Genomic DNA, 21,306 nt, shown 5'->3' with positions numbered 1-21,306 from the left:
GAGACTACGTCCAGCGAGAAGCTGATGTAGTCCGTCAGACAGTGAGTCTGCTCCTCTATGTCCTCACCATGTTATCTCAGCAGTACATCCCAGTCAGTGATGTCAAAGCAGTCTCTCAGAGCATCCTCTACCTCAGGTGACCACTTCCTGATTGAGCGTGTGGTTTTAGACATCCTTTTGACCAGGGGGGTGTACTGTGGCTGTAGGTGAACCAGGTTGTGGTCAGACTTTCCAAGTGGGGGGAGGGGGGTGGCTCTGTAAGCATCCTTCACATTGAAGTACAGCAGGTCTATTGTTCTATTGTTCCTTGTGGGACAGTCTACAGCCTGGTAGAAGGAGGCCAAGGTAGAGTCCAGGGAAGCATGATTAAAATCCCCAGATATGACCATAAATGCCTCGGGGTGCTTTGTCTGCAGCCTTGCTGTTACTGTGTGTATCTTCTCACAGGCAGCTGATGCATCCGCGCTGGGCGGGATGTAAACACAGAGCATGATCACGTGACTAAGCTCCCTCGGCAAGTAATATGGCCGCAGACTAACGACTAACAGTTCCAAGTCCTGGCAACACAGTTCCTTTTTCACTGAGACATGTCCTGGGCAACACCAACGTTTGTTCACATATATGATGAGCCCCCCACCTCTGCTCTTACCGCAGGCGTTCATGTCTCTGTCAGCTCTCACAGCAGTGAAACCCGGTAGATCCACGTTACCATCCGGTATCGCATCAGTGAGCCATGTCTCTGTGAAGATGTATAAGCTGCCCTCGCGATAACTCCGTTGATTGTTCGGTGCCAACAGCTAGTCCATCTTGTTATGTAGTGAGTTGATGTTCCCCATTAGTACAGAGGGGATCACTGGCTTAAAACGTCGTCGAGCAGCCTTTAACTTAGATCCTGACTTGCAGCCTCTGTACTTCCTCCTCAGCTTTGTCGGTACGTTGTGCTGCATTCCGACGTTAGTCCTCCATGAAAAAAGTTCCTCTCTTGAATAAACAAGACGACATGCAAGTGCCATGCTACAGTTCAAAATATTCAATAAGATATATATATATATAAAATAAGAAATAAAACGATAAGAAAGAAAGAAAGAAACACTCAGGTGCGTAAGAGACACTGGTAAGGCAGCTGTTTCCTGCAGCGCCATTTAAAAAAAAGAATTGCCTGACAGATTTGTTGTCCATGGTGGGGTGGATGGATTCAGTCGTTTGGTGGTCTACTTGACAGTCGATAGCAATAATAGAGCTCATACGGTCTTACAGAGCTTTATTACTGCTGTTGAGCAGTACAGGCTGCCATCAAGGGTACGGTCAGATAAAGGGGGGGAGAATGCAGATGTAGCAGCATTCATGATCCGGAGCAGAGGTACCAACAAGAATTCTCACATCACAGGCAGAAGTGTCCACAATCAGCGGTAAATAAATGTTTGGCAACTAGGCTTACACAACAAATATACCAGCTGAATGTACTACTTTAGTAGATGTCGCATGTAAATGAACATTGCCAATTTTATTCTAAACACAGAATAGAGAGGATGTGGAGAGATGTTTATGAACATGCCCTGGACCTCTTCTATCAGATCTTCACTTCATTGGAAGATCAGGGAACACTGAAGTCCATCATTTTGCACTGCACCGGATCTTTCTTCCACTTATTCAGCAAAGTCTCAACTCTTTCAAAGATGCTTGGAACTTTCATGGTCTTAGAACTGAAAGGAATCAATCACCACAGCAACTTTGGAGAAGATACAGGGAGCATGGTCCCATGGAGGATCCTACTGAGGTTAAAGAAAGATCAACTTAAAATGTCATTTTCCCTGAATGAATTTTGAATGTCTATTGTGGTCAATGTGCTACTTTAGAGACTAATGTAAGTGTAATTTAAAGCCATCTGACTTTTCAGATCAACCTGTGAGCTGTAGCTTCTATGGTGCATGCAATGCATAACTGTATTTACAAAACTGAATAGGCAAAGTTTCATTTTATATCAACTCGGTGACCAAAAATAATAACTTGTGTTATGACATGTCAGACTAATTAAGTACATGACTGATTATGCTTGTCCTCAATTCAGGTTCATGAAGACTATGGGATTGACTGGAATGGTCCTCAGAGTTTTCGCAGAGGCACCGTGTCAGTCCCAGAGGTCCAGCTGGCCTGTGAGCTCTCAGCTGAAGAGGTTGCCAACTTGCCAGCTCCAGGGGTTTCTGTAACCGATGCACTCAGATCATATGTAGAGACTGTGCAAGTTTTATCAAGAATGATGGCCAACTGATGTCCAACACATTCTTTTATTTAGGATGTTAGATCAAGGAGAAACTTTAACAGCAATAAAGGAACAGAAAAGGAATAAATGGACTTTGTGCTGTTTATGTGCAGCTTCACGACTTTCTGAAATTAAACACTCGTTTACTTTGTTTGATAATTTTAGACAACGAACAAACAAGAATGCTATTCTGTTAAGACTGAAGATGCAGAACTGTTTGGTTTCAGTAAATTGGGTTGGGGGGGGTGTTGGGAAAAAAATGTTGAATAAAATGGACAACTACTGCATAGTTAAAGACTCTGAACTTGTGTCAACTGGCCTGATTACTGATCAGTGCAGGGCTCAAAACAAAAAAAAAAACAAACAAAAAAAAAAAACTTAAACAAGCCCAAATCCATGTTGTGCACTATTTATGGCAGAGAAAAGGGCTTTCTCAAAGTCCATGTAAGTTTTGAAATGAGCTGGCAGCTTTAGTGTTTCAAAGCATGTAGAGGACATAGGGAAGGTTCCCTCAGAAATCTCCACCTTCAGCGAGGAAGCATCTCCCAGCCAACCCAGAATGTCAGCAGCTGGGCCAGTGTACCTGAAGAAGCTAAAAGACATAAAATGGATTAAAGAAAACAGACTTTAAATTGATCATATCCAAAAGTGAAAAGAGACCAACATATTAGCCACATCAGGTGGGTGTACCCGTTTCAATGAACATCCTTAGAAAACCAGAGATGTGGCATGTGGACTCCAAGGCCCAATCCCATTTCACCCCTTGTCCCTTAAAACGGAGCTAGAAGGGGTAGGGCTGAAAAGTCAACCCCTACGAATTGGGACACCCCTTCAACAGTCACATACGTCATCAGTAGTCACTAAAGAACATTTTACACAGGAACTGGAAGAAACTTTAAATAAAAAAAAAAAAACAGGAAATATATTAAAAAATATTAAACATGGGGCTCAAACAGGAAAAACCAGCAAAACTGCCGTCTGTATTTAAAAAAAAACTAGGAAAAACTATATTGTGCATCGTTGCCGTCTGTGAAGCTGAAATATCTCCCTTATCACTGCGTGTCAGTCTGATCTATGAGCGGTGAGTGAACCGCTGCTGCAACGCGACGCTGCTGCAACGCGAACCGCTGCTGCAACGCGAACCGCTGCGTCTTTTTGACACATACGCCGGGACACCGGCACAAAAGTAATGCGGCCCACTGGGAATCCTCTAGAACCTCTCCATTAGCCGGCATTGCTCTTAAAGTGTATTCCAGCGTGAGAAATCAGAGGTTTAGCGTGAGAGCGTAAGAAGCCACTCAAATGCATGAGTCTAACGGCCGATGCGTGACAGTAGCCCTGTAAACAAACGCAGCAAACCGGCTCGCACAGGTTAGTGGTTCACCACGGTCTCGTGCTGCAACATGCTGCTGTCAAACATGACATGAGAGAGATCACTCCACAAGAGCGTTCAGTCCAGATACTGCATAGTGAAACCTGTTGTCATACACAGTCTATGGTGAAGTAAGATGGGGGGGACTAATAAAAACTATCGCGACGGCAAACTTGTTGCGCTCATTTTTTCGTTACCGTGCAATTAATTGACTTATTGCTTATCGACAGGCATGTGTGGGACGTAATATACGAATTTTGCATGCAATTAAAATTAATTGTGTGTGCTGGTATACTCTCTTTTTCTCTGTGGCTTTTTTTTTTTTGTTTGTTTGGTTTTTTTGTGCGAGTGTGTGTTGTCCTGCACCTCAAGAAAGCGTGATGTGCGTAGAAACACTTGCTTTCTCATATAGAACAGAAAATTTTCATTCCCCTCCGTTTCAAGTGGGCCTCTGAAAAATCTTCGTTTGCAGGGGTATATAGCCCTACCCCTTAACCCTACCCCTCTGTCCTAAAAGAAATTGGGACACCCCTACCCCTTCACGTGAACGCGCAAAACGGAGGGGAAGCGGTAAGGAGTGAAATGGGATTCAGCCCAAGTCTTCATCATTACTTTCCTCAACTGGCCATTTGATTTTTTCTAGGAGCATCTTAAAGAACACAGAAATTGTAATGATTTTAAAAAAGGGAGAAGCTATTTTGGTTAAGGAATATGCAGATCACGGTCTTGGTAAATGAAACAACCATCTCAGTCATTTAATATATACATAAATTAATCAAGTAAAATCACAAACTAAATTACTGACTTAACTGGGGTGTGAACTGCATTTCAGCCATTTTGGGGAATAAAAGTGGGACAACATCTGGCCTAGATGTCAGCAGGGGCCATACCATCACATCTTTCAGTCCCTTTCTCAACTGTTTAATTTGGCGCGTGGTCCTCCCAATGACCTAAGAGACAGACCAGAACCATATTACAGCCCAGATCTTTAATGCAAAGTTTGTAAAAGTAGGCCATAGTGTACACCACTATTCAAATGTGTATATTCCTGAAATGTCCCTTCATTTTACAACAAATTGCATTCTACCAGGATTAGTTCGGCTAACAGTACCACCTTAAGACAACTAATGGATGAAAGGGGAAATTCCACTCTAAATTTTAGAAACTGGTGTCTAGTGGTTAAATGCTTAAAAACTGTGAATGACAGAAGTTAAGAATTGTGAACTCTTGACATCTTTTTATAGATCATCAAAAGGCATATTCACAGAGCCACTCTATAGTGTGATGGGATGTACATTTTCATTTTAAGATCTTCCATACTGTGTCAACATTTGTGAAATTGGGATTTTGTAAAACATACCACCGCCCCATCAACAGTTACAGGCATGAGAAATGTAGTTAAATTGTATGTGCATTAAGTGGTGGTTTCAAAGAACTTTAACATGACCATGGGCCAAGACTAAATATTGACAATTTACAGCATAACTTTCACAACTAAAATTTAACCATTTCCTTCTCTGCCATTGTTGACATAAGCCAGGGTTCACAAGACTTTCTATAATTACAATTACAGCAATGAATTCTGTCACTTCACCAGCAGGAACTTACAGCATGGAGCAGGAGTTTGTTATGCAGCCATTTCTGATTTGTTTTAGTGACTGCCGGGAGATCCCAAGACATGGAAAGATCTGAAATGATGTGCTTCTGTTCCGGTGTAAGTTCTTCATGTTCAAGCTAGAATCAAGACCATAAAAGTTATTACGTTTGTCCAAACAGTATTTGCAAGGCAAAGTTTTATATTTAACTTACGAGTTTTATGATACTCCTGATGTGCAGATCAGGACAGTCTTCTGTAACAACAGTTGCCATTTCAGGGTCCCCATTGAAGAGTACATGAATTACAGCAGGACTTAATCCTGTGACTTGAGGACCATCATGCAGAAAGGTGTGGGCCAACATCCTTTCCTGCAACCTGGAAGAGGTTGCTTTCAATAAGCACCTCAGATACTGCTGGAACAAGATGGTCAGGTTCACCCTCAAATAGCAGTTCGGCCCATTCCTCCTGTAGAGTACCAAGAGAGAAGGGGATAAAGTCACAAAAAATACACTTAAAAAGAAAAACCATCATATTAACCATAATAATTACAGACTTACCAAGATCTAGTCTGAATCCAAATTGGAGGTTGGAAATTATTGTCGTCAGAAAGTACCGCTTCACTCCCTCTCCGACAGCAACATCACCTGATATAAAATAATAATAACAGTGGGAAAAAAACAGGTGCTAACTGATACAGGTAACTGGATTATGTAACATTTAAACAGCAAGGGAAAAAATAGTCAATATTCTATTGGCTGTAATTGTATAATAGCATCCTTAATACTGACTCCAGATAACAGGAAAACAGTGTATGGCATATTTTCATTTGTGGTCATCAATTATATAATTTTCTGGATCCCATTTAACAATTTCATATGATAAACTTGAGTGGTATAAACTTTATTTACAAACTTTGTATCACTTACCAGCAAGAGTACAATGAAGTGGACATGCCCATTCTTGCTGCTGTTTATAGAACGAGAGGAGTTCCCGTTCCCTGTCCTCTTCAGCGGGTTTCCCAGATGCATGCTCCCACAACAGAGTCTCTTTGAAAACTTTGGCAGCTTGAGTGGGTTCTTTAATAAGCTTCCATTCTAAACAAAGTTATTTTAGAGAGACGTGAGTTGGCCTGTTACCTGTAGATGCAGATCGCCTCAGTCTACATATGAGGAAAGTTTTGTCCGTGTCACTGACAAACACGTGAGACCCAACATCTTCAGAATCTGTCACATAGCTGAGTTGACAAAACTGCAAAACATTCTGAACAAAAACTAAATAACTATATTATTGCATTATTTTATCTTACAGAAGTTATTTTTCTATTGACAGAGTTTCATTACCACACAATCTTATAGCAAATGTGATAACACAAACCCCTGTATGTTTCCTCGTGATCCAACTCCTCATTCGCAATCACTGCTGGTTCTACTGCACTCTGAGCTGATGTTTCTGGCCTCACTGGAACACTGTCGCTGACTGAAGCTGTGTCTTTAGCAATTTCATCATTTTGGCCTCCCTCTTCTTGTCTCTCTGATTCCTGCATGGGTTTCCTTGGAGTTAAAATGAGAAATAATGGTCATACTCACTTATTTGTGTGCACAACATTATAAGAGAGGCTAAAGAAAAACAAATAAGCTACCCTTTTATTTCTTTATGAAGTACATACCCGTTGCAGCTTAGTCTGTGCAGCTTGATCTCTGAAAAGGGAACTTCCTTCTGACAAGTAATGCAGGGGACAGCTGGACCAGAGGCAGGACGTAAGCTCTCCTGACAACAAATAGCTTTTATTAATGATTCAGTCACCAGTAGGCTTTATTTTGATTACGTAGTAAATCTGTAAATGTACATACACAGTCTAAGGGTAGATCTTGTTGAAGTGGACGTGTGTAGATTGTGGCCTGTCCAATCATCGCAGATGGATCTTTGAGACAGGCAAGTGTGTATCCAGTGCTGGGACACTGAAGCAATGTAAGACTTCGACTTCGAGTAGATCCTGTAATTTTTAGCAGTTCGAAGCCTCCCCCTTCTTGAAGCTTTGGAAACACTTCCATTAGTTTATTTGTTATCACCATGGGATCATTATCATTCCCTAAGAAACAAATTTAAAAAAGGCATAATTTATATTGACTTGCCTAAAAGTAAGCAAATAAGCTTGTGATAACTATTATTCACATTATGAAAATCCATAATCCACCACAGCTGACTTGAATATGAACCGGAAATATTAGGACTACATTAAAAAATATTGGGTTAAACTACAAATAACTTCAATGAGTCGATATACAATAGATTTTTTTTTTTTTTTTTTTTTTTTGTAAATTCCTGGTTTCACACTAACCTGAAAATGTCACTTTTTGCTCTCCAAGTCCTGAAGCAAGAAGGTCCGCTTTAAGCAGTATACTTGGAACTGTATCCGCCCTGTGGTCAGCCAAACAACAAACAGTGTGTGTGTAGCTTGTTTGCCTAACTTGGACTGCGGGGCCGTCTCACCACCTTCCTTCTGGCTCCACCGTTATACGGAGCGAAGAGCCTTCCTACCCAGAAAAACGCCACAGCTGGTCACCAGTCAGCTAAAATAGCCTCAACTTCTATCTTGTGATGTCACTGCTAGCTCAATTTATCTAGCCGATTAGCAAAATGGTTTTATGCTTCTATCATTAACAATGAACGCATTACACATGACGCATAATGAGCCTACCGAACACATTTTCAGCTCAACTCACAAACTGTTATCTAATTTAAACCACACGTGTCCCGTATAATATGTCGACGATTAGCAGCACACCTGGCTAACATGAAATTAGCTTACCTTGGACAGGTGAAGCTGATGAAGCGGCAGGTTTCTGTTGTGGCTGACTGGCTGGAGCTGTGGGAGTTCTATTCAGAGCTTCAGCCATTAAATTTGCTGCTTCTTTCAGCAGCTCCGGCAACTTTTTGACATTTTCTCCACCTCACACGTTGCCTGATTTTTGGCGGTTGCTATTAAAATTTTGGTCTGTGGGTTTGTTTAATAGAGTATCTAAACCAACGTAGAGGTGAATAACGTCACACAGTGTATTGGAATGTGTTCACTAGCTCTGCATTGATTCGGTATCTGGAATGTATTTGTGGAAAGGGCAACCAATCAGGCGTCAGGAACCACCCACTGAGTTTGATGGGCTAGGCTGACAGATAAAATAAATGAATGATTATAGCAGTGGACCATGAAATAATTAATTAAATAGATAAATAATTAATTAAATAGATAAATAATTAATTAAATAGATAAATACTTACTTAAATAGATAAATAATTAATTAAATAGATAAATAATTACTTAAATAGATAAATATTTAATTAAATACATAAATAATTACTCAAATAGATAAATAATTAATTAAATAGATAAATAATTAATTAAATAGATAAATGATTACTTAAGTAGATAAATAATTAATTAAATAGATAAATAATTAATTAAATAGTGAAATAATGAAATAGATAAATAATTAATTAAATAGTGAAATAATTACTTAAATAGATAAATAATTAATTAAATACATAAATAATTACTCAAATAGATAAATAATTAATTAAATAGATAAATAATTACTTAAGTAGATAAATAATTAAATAGATAAATAATTAATTAAATAGTGAAATAATGAAATAGATAAATAATTAATTAAATAGTGAAATAATTACTTAAATAGATAAATAATGAATTAAATAGTGAAATAATAAAATAGATAAATAATTAATTAAATAGTGAAATATTTACTTAAATAGATAAATAATTAATTAAATAGTGAAATAATTAATTGAATAGATAAATAATTAATTAAATAGATAAATAATTAATTAAATAGTGAAATAATTACTTAAATAGATAAATAATTAATTAAATAGTGAAATAATAAAATAGATAAATAATTAATTAAATAGTGAAATAATAAAATAGATGAATAATTAATTAAAGAGTGAAATAATTACTTAAATAGATAAATAATTAATTAAATAGTTAAATAGATAAATAATTAATTAAATAGTGAAATAATGAAATAGATAATTAATTAAATAGTGAAATAATTAATTAAATAGATAAATAATTAATTAAATAGTGAAATAATTATATATGTTTTTACATATATTAATTTGTATTTTAATTAATTAATGATACATTTAATACATTTATGTATTTTATTATCATTTTAATTATTTAATAACACATTTATGTATTTAATTATCATTTTAATTATTTAATGACACATTTATGTATTTATCATTTTAATTATTTAATAACACATTTATGTATTTAATTGTCATTTTAATTATTTAATGACACATTTAAGTAATTATTGAATGATATATTTATTTAATTCATTGTGTCACTTTACGTCCTCCATAGCCAGCAAGCCAGAGGATGCAAATCCAGACCACCAACACCTGTTTGCTTTGAAATCCCCTTCAGCTGCTCTCTAAAGTCAGTATTGACTGTCTTTGCTGGTCTCAGGAATTCCCAGAGCCGACTCCACAGAGACCTAACCGGCCTGGCCTTGTCCTGTCCCCTTATTTTCATGAGATACTTTAATTTCCTTTTATATCTCCTGAGTCTCTGTGGAAGTTGTCCCATTTCTACCAACAGAGCTGATAATGGAGATGTAATAAAAGCTCTACTGCACGCTCTTAAAGCCTTTGCCTGAATTACATCCAGCTCCTTTATGACTGACGGGGCAGCAGATCCATACGCTGCACAGCCGATCTGAGATGGACCCAACACTGGCTCGGTATGTCATTAACAGTACCGCACAGGGAGTTCCTGGACCTGGGAACACTGGAGGCTGAGCCCACACCCTCGTAGAGGAATCTTGGTGAACCAATGCAGTAAAAACGCTTTTTATTTAAGCTTCCTTGAGCATGGTGTCACCTTGTTTAAAGCCAAATACTGAAAACGTGCTTTAATATGTATTTATTTTCAAGCTTAAACGTGACATGTAAAGATCTCTAAAATCATATTAAACTTTTACTTTTCCAGACGTCTGCTGTTTATCTCCACAACCTGCTCTTTAGTGCAACAAAAGGATGAACGCGAACTGTCACAGTCACTTATAATTTTCAGAATAAAGATCATCCTGTAGTTTCCATAGAATTCCTCTGTGATTGGTCATATCGTACCTGTGCTGCATTCACAGAAGCCATGAAATTACAAAACTACCATCTTCTTTAATGTCATAAGGCGGCTGAGGGAATGTAAACTTTTCCTCTGGGATGAAAAAACATTCGGGGCTTGATGTGAAATGTACCCGGTGACGCCCCTGGTATGGCAGCATCCATTCCGATCCTGTGGGGCATCAAAGGACATCCCCCTCCCACACTTCACACAAATTTTCTCAATATGACTTTTCCGAGTTAATCTCTCATCCAGAAACATTCCTAAAAATCAAATCTGCTTAACGTTCTCAAGCTCCTTCCCATATACCTGCAAACCCTTATTGTGTGTTTTCTTACGCCCAGATACCATACATTTAGATTTGCCCATGCAATTATTTAACTACAGCTTTTTGGACTTGACTGAAAACATGTCCGATTCCTTCCCCTTTCCCAGAAGGCTGGATCCCAAACTCTTTTCCCACACCAACATGCCATTTAGCAGAACATTAAATAAAACCGGGATAATAACACTTCCTTGGGGAGAATCATTTTCAGTCTCTACCTCCTCAGAGCGTACACTGTCCACCCTTGCTTGTATTGTCCTATTAATCAGAATTTTTGATCCAATTAAACATTCTTCCTTGAATCCCAGCGTCAAAAAGTACAACTAACAGCCCTTCCCTCCACAGCATGTCATAGGCCGCCTCAACATCCAAGAACACTGCAACTTGCCTCTCTGTTGGCCATAGCTTTTTCATATCAACATCCAACCAGTCGTCAGTCCATCAACGTTGTCTAAACCCACTTTGGTAAGGTACAAAATATCCCCTTTTCTCCAGTTTCTGTATTAACCTGTGTGACCATTCGCTCCATTATCTTACATACAACCGAGGTCAGGGCTATTGGAGCTCGGACCGCTGGCCTCATTCCCTGGTTTTACAGTTGGGGTTATGCTTCTAGTCTTTTGGTAGACATCCATCTGCCCACACCTTGTTACACAGAGCTAGAAGCTCTTCCTACAATAGATCTCCTGCTTGTTTTGGGGTGGCAGCGGCTCAGGTGGGAGAGCGGGTCGTCCAGTAACTGGAAGGTTGGCGGTTCTCTGGTTCAATGTCAGCACTTTGAGTTCCCTGAAAAAAAGCACTATATAAATGTAATTCGTTGTTATAGTTTGAACCCTAACCCATCCCTTCCTGGGGAGGTACCTTCCCCTGCTCATCTTGAGCCTGAGTTATCTGCGTTGAACTCCAGCTTATCCTGGTTCTGACAAGAACCTCCTGGCCAGTATTCCTCCAGCGTATCTACAGAAAGCCAGGCTGCATAAGGAAAGCTTCGCTTGAACTAACACCATCTCTGAATTAAGGCTCAAGCCGTTCCACTAACACATTCCAGCTGTATCTACTTGAGCTAATCCAAGCGAGGCTTACATAGCCTGGCTATGTGGGAGGTCCTGAGGAACGTAGGAAGCCCTGATGAGTGGATGGTGGAAAAGAGGAGCAGCAGGAAAAGAGAGCAAACCGAGAGCTTCATTTTCTCAGAAGCTGAACAAAGAATGCTGATGGAGATCAGTGACGTGCGGTGGGTTCATGGCTGGTGAGGCATTGACTCCTCTGGGGTCACATTTACATTGTAAGAAATGAAAAGAGCTTCTTCTTATTTCACTATTCATCCACCAGCATGCAACTACGCCCCCTTGAGGTGAGGCAGAGTACTGCCTGCCTCTCCTGACCGCACGTCACCACTATATAAAATGTACTGGCCCTGCTCAGTTTATTAACAACCCAATAATCAATATGCAATATGCAATATACCCAATATCATATTTTATGAATATATAATTGTGTGTGTGTGACCTACATTGACTATGAACTGTTACATCAAAGGCAGCATCTTAACAGCAAAGCGAACCTGCAGCAGGTGGAAATAAAGAACCAGAACATGTCTCAGAGTGGGAGGTATCTTTGAAGAAATGTTTGTTCTAAACATGTTGAGCTGTAAATATGTTGCTCTGTAGATACCAAGACAACGTCAGAGACCACTGCTACTGGTGGGGTCCTCCCCTGAAAACCGTGGGTCTGGTGGTCTGAATGCTCTTTGAATGAAGCGTGCGCCCTCTGCATGGTCATTAATAAAAGGCCAAGCCATGGTAACCAGAAAGGAACCCTGTCTCTATCTATCTATATCTGTTACGGTCTGCGGTGGAGGTGAGGACCCAAGTGCAGGCAGTCAGAGCAGAGGGGTATTGCACGAAACCAGAATAAAGAAATCCAGGATAATAAAGAAAGCCCAGCTTGACCTAGCTTGCGCGGCCTATCCTGGCTTAATTGGTTGCACGTTTGCTGAGCCAGGATGAGAAGGTGCGGCTAGGTTAAGCCAGGTGAAGATAGTTGGGATAAGTGCGTGTGCACGGCATACTGAAGCAGACCTCGCAATCGCTCACAGAATCACCGATGGGGAAATGGATAAAAGTCGCGGGTCCTACGTCACGGCCGCTGAACAACAGCTCCTGACGAAGTTCTCTGACGAAGTTAAGGATATTATAAGGAAAAAAGGCAATAACAATGCCATAAGTAAAGAACGCGAGAGAGCCTGGCAGACAATAGCCGACCGGCTCAATGCGTAAGTAGTCAAAAACTGTCCAATTAATAAACAGTGCTCCACTGGAACTGTCATAATTAGGCTACAATTAAAGGAGTTACTTTTCAAATCCACTAACTGTTGTATACTTTAAGAGTGACAAGCAGGTGCATGTTACTCAGGAAATGTAGAGTATGATTAGGTGCAAACAATTATCCACAATGTGTCATTTAATCTATTTTCCTCATGTAACGTTTTTATCTATTTTATCTTTCTGTCCTTCATAAAGGACAAACCTGTCTGGCCATAAAAGGACCTGGCAGCAAGAAAAAATTAAATATAAGAACATTTTGCAGGCTGGTAAGTGACTCCAAAGTAGATAACCGTGAACAAATGAGGTGAATGGATGAGGTGTCTGCTGACATGGTCAATGTCTGTATGATTGTAGCAGTTAAAAAAAAGGCCTATAGAACTGGCACAGGGGGCGGCCCACCAAGCCAGGATGTGACTCCAGCAGAGGAACTGGCCTCCATTTAAATAAAGGGAGGCCAGTGATGGAGGGGATCCAGGGAGGGACAATAACTGACTCTGTCCCAGCCACAGAAACTGTCTGCTTCATACAAGGTACATCACGTACTGCAATTCTACTGCACATGGAACACAATCAAATATAATATAGTGTCTGACTTTGGATAACCTTGCAGTGTCTGGGAACACAATTACACTTTTGGAGCCACCAGAAGATGATCCGGTTAGTACAGTGTCTCGAAATCACAGGCTTGGTATGTTCTGCGAAATCTTAATCCGAGTCCTCTCGCTGCATGTATACGGCAGGGGGAAGGCACATCTGCAGCTGCAGAATGCGCATCTGCAGATGAGGAGACTGTGTCAGTGGAGTCCAGAAGGCTTGAGGCATGTCAGTTTTATGGGATTGGCCTGCTCATTTATTCCATGAAGGATATGAAGTCAGTGATGTGGTGCTAATAGAAAATGTGTAGCAGGACCCGGATGCTGCACAGTCTCCTAAGCGGCCTGGTAACATTGTGAGTATTGGCTAAAGTAAATCTACGTTATGCACAAATCCTGCTGTGCTAATTGACATTTCCTTTACAGACTTCACAAACTGTCAGAACGCTTTATTCAGGGCACCTGGAGAGAGAGATAGAGCTGGCAGATGTTAAAAGCTGACTCAAAAAGAGCAAGCTCCAAGGAATGGAGCTGGATCTTGAGATTAAACGCCGGACACTCAGAAAACTGGACCTGGAAATCCAGTAACCGAAAATCTGTATCTCTCAATGACATAGTCATCTCCAAAGGCCAGGGGATGTGAGCTGTCCCCGAAGACTCGTTCACATCTGAATGCTCTTCTGAGGATGCGGGCTTCCTCGTCCAGCACATCCTCCGATAAAGGGCAAGCCATTATGAAGAGGGAACAGGTGAAGGGGAGTTGGACCTGAATATTCTACATTGCCCTCGTCACAGATTTCTTTAAATACACCTTTGTATCCTCATGCGCTGTGTTTTGTAATCTCAATTAATGCAATAAAACACATATTTATAAAACCTCTGACAGCACTTTGACGAGCAGTCTTAATTAGCATAGCAATATAACACTTGACCTGAGTAATAATACTGCAACTCGAATCCATATAAAAAGGCTGTTGCGATTACGAACAGATTTGGATTAAATGTACAGTGACTGTATATGTAATATTTTAATACTGGATGATTAAAATGACGCGCCATACTTAGGAAGACCATGGACATGCTGTAAAACACATTAATTCCTCACAGAATTGACGTTGGACATGCAGGTGACTCGCTAGGATTAATCTTAGCCTGAGCAGTTAGCCTGGTCTGGAGCAGGCTAGCTGCAGCGGATAAATCACCACAGTAACTTGGCCGGGTTTAGTTTGAGCTGCTTTCATGCAGCCGACTTAGGGCTAAATTCAGCCAGGATAACCAACATATCCCGGCTTAATCCCTTATCTTGGTTTCGTGCAATACCCCTCTGGAGGCAGAATCGGTGCAGATGAAAGTTTATTTTCCAAGACTCGAGACAGGGAAAATCCTAACAACATAAACCACATATGACAACATAAGAGGATCTGACAAGGAGTGACTGAAAACCAGGGACATATATACACGGAAGGAGTAATGGGGAACAGGTGAAGTGGATGAGCAATCAGACCAGGTGTTCTACTGAGGCAGTAACAGAAACCACAGAGCACACAAGGAAAAAAACTAACAAAAACCCAAACATGATCTTAACAGAAACAAATGACAAAAAAACAGAACCACAAACAAAAAACCACAACCAGAAAAAGAAGATCACCCCCACACAGCCCAGGATCGTGACAATATCTTTCTCCGTCCATCTCTTTAGACCAGCTTTCTCTTTCTCTATCTCTCTCTTTAAACACCCTCGGCCTGTATGAACGGGGCTCAGCTGATCCCAGTTTTACTGGTAGCCAACCAGAGGCAGTGGAAGTCGGGGTTCCTGAACCAGGGGAGGGGTTAATATGGTGTTAACGAATTATTGTGGGTATTAATGAATACCGTGTTCTTTTCATTTCATGTTCAGTACGTGTATAGTCGTGTTTCTTTAGTTACATGGCGCTGACAGATTTATTGATTATTCCAGACAAAGCAGTGATGTGATAACAGCTGTTTCTTGTTTTATACCAGAATGAGGCGGAAGCAGCGTTCTACGAGGTGGGACTTTCTCTAGAGAGTCTGTATCAGAACTTTGAGACACAGCTAAGCTAAGCTAAACGTCAGCCTGCCCCCGAGCAGGCTAGTTCTGGTGCATCAGTTACCATGGTTACTCAGCAGCATTCACACAAGCCGCGTTGATGGAATGGAACGCTGGCTTAAATGAGCCAGACTTATCAAGATAAGCCAGGCTTTCCCTTCATCCAGCTTTGTGGAATACCTCCCTGGTGTTGTTTTACTTGTATGATGCATGTTTTGGAACCGACACACTGGCCTTTCCTTTATTACTCTCTACATGCCCATTCTCGCTCTGGAGGTTTTGCTAGACATAAAGCTCTACTGGGGCACAGGCACCCTACCACACAGTCCGCGTCTCCCACACACACACAAACACACACTGCCCCGTGCCACTGCCACATTCCTACCAAGAGATATTAGTGAGTGTGAGAACACATTTCTTTTAACAAAAATGAAGACTTTCATCATGGCAGTAAAAGCATAAACACCATAACAAACGATGGCAGAACTCTTCACACACACACTCCACAGTAACTACACAGTAACTAGTCACGTTACTGCCTGGTTTTCAGGGTGAACAGTTTGTTTCATTTTTGAGCATTAAAGCGTTCTGCCTATTTTTCAGTTCCACAAAGTGGTCGATCACTGACTGTGACTCAGCTTTAAGAAAATCAGGAAGAGTTGTGTCTCGTTTGGATGCTCATCTGCTTCAGTTCAGCTTTGAAGTGACTGGGTCACCTGGTTTAGAAGCTGCTGGATTTTCTTTCTTTTAAATTATTAAAATCTCAATAAAAATTTGAAGCAATTCAAAAGAATTGGCACCCTGTATGAAAACAAAAAAAAAGTGTTATTTCTCTCTGTTTACGTCAGAAATCTGTTTTCTTTAGTATGAAAATATTGTTTTATGTCCTTTATGAGAATTTCCGTTTCACCGGAAGCCTGTCATTTGTTGACGGTCCCTAAACGAGACGCTGGACGTTGAATGTCCAACCTGAACCTGATTCAACGCGGTCTGACCTCCCTCTTTATCATCTCATTTGGTTTCATTTATAAAAGTAAAATTGACTGTTTTTGTGACGTTACAAGACCTCAAACTGCACCGTGCACACAGTGGGCTGCGTGTGTGTGGATCACCTGCTGCTCGTGCTCGGTGACAGAATCAGCCCCTGAGCAGTTTCCTCTGTTTAACAAGAGTTATCACTCTTGTTACGCGTTTGATTTGAAATATAAAATTTCTCCCATCTGAATTACCTGAATTAATGTATGAGAAATATCATACATCATCGTAGCATTTATACTGGGACACGGCTCATTTATACTGGGACACAACTCATTTATACTGGGACACAGCTCATTTAAACTGGGACACAGCTCATTTATACTGGGGCACAACTCATTTATACTGGGACACAACTCATTTATACTGGGACACAGCTAATTTATACTGGGACACAGCTCATTTATACTGGGACACAGCTCATTTAAACTGGGACACAGCTCATTTATACTGGGGCACAACTCATTTATACTGGGACACAACTCATTTATACTGGGACACAGCTAATTTATACTGGGACACAGCTCATTTACACTGGGACACATCTCATTTATACTGGGACACAGCTCATTTATACTGGGGCACAACTCATTTACACTGGGACACAACTCATTTATACTGGGACACAGCTCATTTATACTGGGACAAATCTCGTTTACACTGGGACACATCTCATTTATACTGGGACACAGCTCATTTACACTGGGACACATCTAATTTAAACTGGGACACAACTCATTTATACTGGGACACATCTCATTTATACTAAGACACCTTATTTATACTGGGGCACAACTCATTTATACTGGGACACAACTCATTTATACTGGGACACAGCTCATTTACACTGGGACACAGCTCATTTACACTGGGGCACAACTCATTTATACTGGGGCACAACTCATTTATACTGGGACACAACTCATTTATACTGGGACACAGCTCATTTATACTGGGGCACAACTCATTTATACTGGGACACAACTCAGTTATACTGGGACACAAGTCATTTAAACTGGGACACAGCTCATTTATACTGGGACACATCTCATTTATACTGGGACACAACTCATTTATACTGGGACACAGCTTATTTATACTGGGACACCACTCATTTATACTGGGACACAACTCATTTATACTGGGACACATCTCATTTATACTGGGACACAACTCATTTATACTGGGACACAGCTAATTTACACTGGGGCACAACTCATTTACACTGGGGCACAACTCATTTATACTGGGGCACAACTCATTTATACTGGGGCACAACTCATTTATACTGGGACACAACTCATTTATACTGGGACACAACTCATTTATACTGGGACACAACTCACTTACACTGGGGCACAACTCATTTATACTGGGGCACAACTCATTTATAATGGGACACAGCTCATTTATACTGGGACAGATCTCATTTATACTGGGACACAACTCATTTATACTGGGACACAACTCATTTATACTGGGGCACAACTCATTTATACTGGGACACAACTCATTTACACTGGGACACATCTCATTTATACTGGGACACAACTCATTTATACTGGGACACATCTCATTTATACAGGGACACGGCTCATTTATACAGGGACGTGGCTCATTTATACAGGGACGTGGCTCATTTATACTGGGACACAACTCATTTATACTGGAAAACAGCTGATTTATACTAGGACACATCTCATTTATACTGGGACACAACTCATTTATACTGGGACACAGCTCATTTACACTGGGACACAGCTCATTTACACTGGGGTACAACTCATTTATACTGGGACACAACTCATTTATACTGGGACACAGCTCATTTATACTGGGACAAATCTCATTTATACTGGGACACAACTCATTTATACTGGAACACAACTCATTTATACTGGGACACAACTCATTTATACTGGGACACGGCTCATTTATACTGGGACACGGCTCATTTATACTGGGACACATCTCATTTATACTGGGACACATCTCATTTACACTGGAACACAGCTCATTTATACTGGGACACAACTCATTTATACTGGGACACATCTTTTTATGCTGGGACACAACTCATTTATACAGGGACGTGGCTCATTTATACTGGAACACAGCTCATTTATACTGGGATACAGCTCAGTTATACTGGGACACATCTCATTTATACTGGGACACAACTCATTTACACTGAGGCACAACTCATTTATACTGGGGCACAGCTCATTTATACTGGGACACATCTTATTTATACTGGGACACAACTCATTTATACTGGGGTACAACTCATTTATACTGGGACACAACTCATTTATACTGGGACACAACTCATTTATACTGGGACACAGCTCATTTACACTGGGACACATCTCATTTATACTGGGACACAACTCATTTACACTGGGGCACAACTCATTTATACTGGGACACAGCTCATTTATACTGGGACACATCTCATTTATACTGGGACACAACTCATTTATACTGGGGTACAACTCATTTATACTGGGACACAACTCATTTATACTGGGACACAACTCATTTATACTGGAACACAGCTCATTTATACTGGGACACGGCTCATTCATACTGGGAAACATCTCATTTATACTGGGACACATCTCATTTATACTGGAACACAGCTCATTTATACTGGGACACAACTCATTTATACTGGGACACATCTTTTTATACTGGGACACAACTCATTTATACAGAGACGTGGCTCATTTATACTGGAACACAGCTCATTTATACTGGGATACAGCTCATTTATACTGGGACACATCTCATTTATACTGGGAAACAGCTCATTTATACTGGGACACCACTCATTTATACTGGGACACAACTCATTTATACTGGGACACATCTCATTTATACTGGGACACAACTCATTTATACTGGGACACATCTCATTTATACTGGGACACATCTCATTTATACTGGGACACAACTCATTTATACTGGGGTACAACTCATTCATACTGGGACACAACTCATTTATACTGGGACACAGCTCATTTACACTGGGACACATCTCATTTATACTGGGACACAACTCATTTATAATGGGACACATCTCATTTATACAGGGACATGGCTCATTTATACAGGGACGTGGCTCATTTATACTGGGACACAACACATTTATACTGGGACACAGCTAATTTATACTGGGACACATCTCATTTATACTGGGACACAACTCATTTATACTGGGATACAGCTCATTTACACTGGGACACAGCTCATTTACACTGGGGCACAACTCGTTTATACTGGGACACAACTCATTTATACTGGGACACAGCTCATTTATACTGGGGCACAACTCATTTATACTGGGACACAACTCAGTTATACTGGGACACAACTCATTTAAACTGGGACACAGCTCATTTATACTGGGACACATCTCATTTATACTGGGACACAACTCATTTATACTGGGACACAGCTTATTTATACTGGGACAACACTCATTTATACTGGGACACAACTCATTTATACTGGGACACATCTCATTTATACTGGGACACAACTCATTTATACTGGGACACAGCTCATTTACACTGGGGCACAACACATTTATACTGGGGCACAACTCATTTATACTGGGACACAACTCATTTATACTGGGACACAACTCATTTATACTGGGACACAGCTCACTTACACTGGGGCACAACTCATTTATACTGGGGCACAACTCATTTATAATGGGACACAGCTCATTTATACTGGGACACATCTCATTTATACTGGGACACAACTCATTTATACTGGGACACAACTCATTTATACTGGGACACAACTCATTTATACTGGGACACAACTCATTTATACTGGGACACAACTCATTTACACTGGAACACATCTCATTTATACTGGGACACAACTCATTTATACTGGGACACATCTCATTTATACAGGGACACGGCTCATTTATACAGGGATGTGGCTCATTTATACAGGGACGTGGCTCATTTATACTGGAAAACAGCTGATTTATACTAGGACACATCTCATTTATACTGGGACACAACTCATTTATAGTGGGACACAGCTTATTTACACTGGGACACAGCTCATTTACACTGGGGTACAACTCATTTATACTGGGACACAACTCATTTATACTGGGACACAGCTCATTTATACTGGGACAAATCTCATTTATACTGGGACACAACTCATTTATACTGGAACACAACTCATTTATACTGGGACACAACTCATTTATACTGGAACACAGCTCATTTATACTGGGACACGGCTCATTTATACTGGGACACATCTCATTTATACTGGGACACATCTCATTTACACTGGAACACAGCTCATTTATACTGGGACACAACTCATTTATACTTGGACACATCTTTTTATGCTGGGACACAACTCATTTATACAGGGACGTGGCTCATTTATACTGGAACACCGCTCATTTATACTGGGATACAGCTCAGTTATACTGGGACACATCTCATTTATACTGGGACACAACTCATTTATACTGGGACACATCTCATTTATACAGGGACACGGCTCATTTATACAGGGACGTGGCTCATTTA

At 40.4% G+C, this 21,306-nt stretch overlaps 1 long non-coding RNA gene across 1 annotated transcript; it reads right to left on the bottom strand.

Annotated features, from left to right (window-relative positions):
- Positions 1–5,642: 5,642 nt before the first annotated feature.
- On the bottom strand, positions 5,643–6,742 carry LOC121633550. Its single transcript, XR_006009078.1, has 4 exons — positions 6,604–6,742; positions 6,156–6,323; positions 5,787–5,873; positions 5,643–5,694 (listed from the first exon to the last, which is right to left on the bottom strand). It is a non-coding gene; the product is annotated as an uncharacterized LOC121633550 (long non-coding RNA).
- Between the last annotated feature and the right edge of the window lie 14,564 nt (positions 6,743–21,306).

Source organism: Melanotaenia boesemani, chromosome 22, assembly GCF_017639745.1.
Source record: "Melanotaenia boesemani isolate fMelBoe1 chromosome 22, fMelBoe1.pri, whole genome shotgun sequence".
Classification (NCBI taxonomy): Eukaryota; Metazoa; Chordata; class Actinopteri; order Atheriniformes; family Melanotaeniidae; genus Melanotaenia; species Melanotaenia boesemani.
Note: the sequence above shows the minus strand (reverse complement) of the source record. Positions and strands in the feature narration are given on the sequence as shown.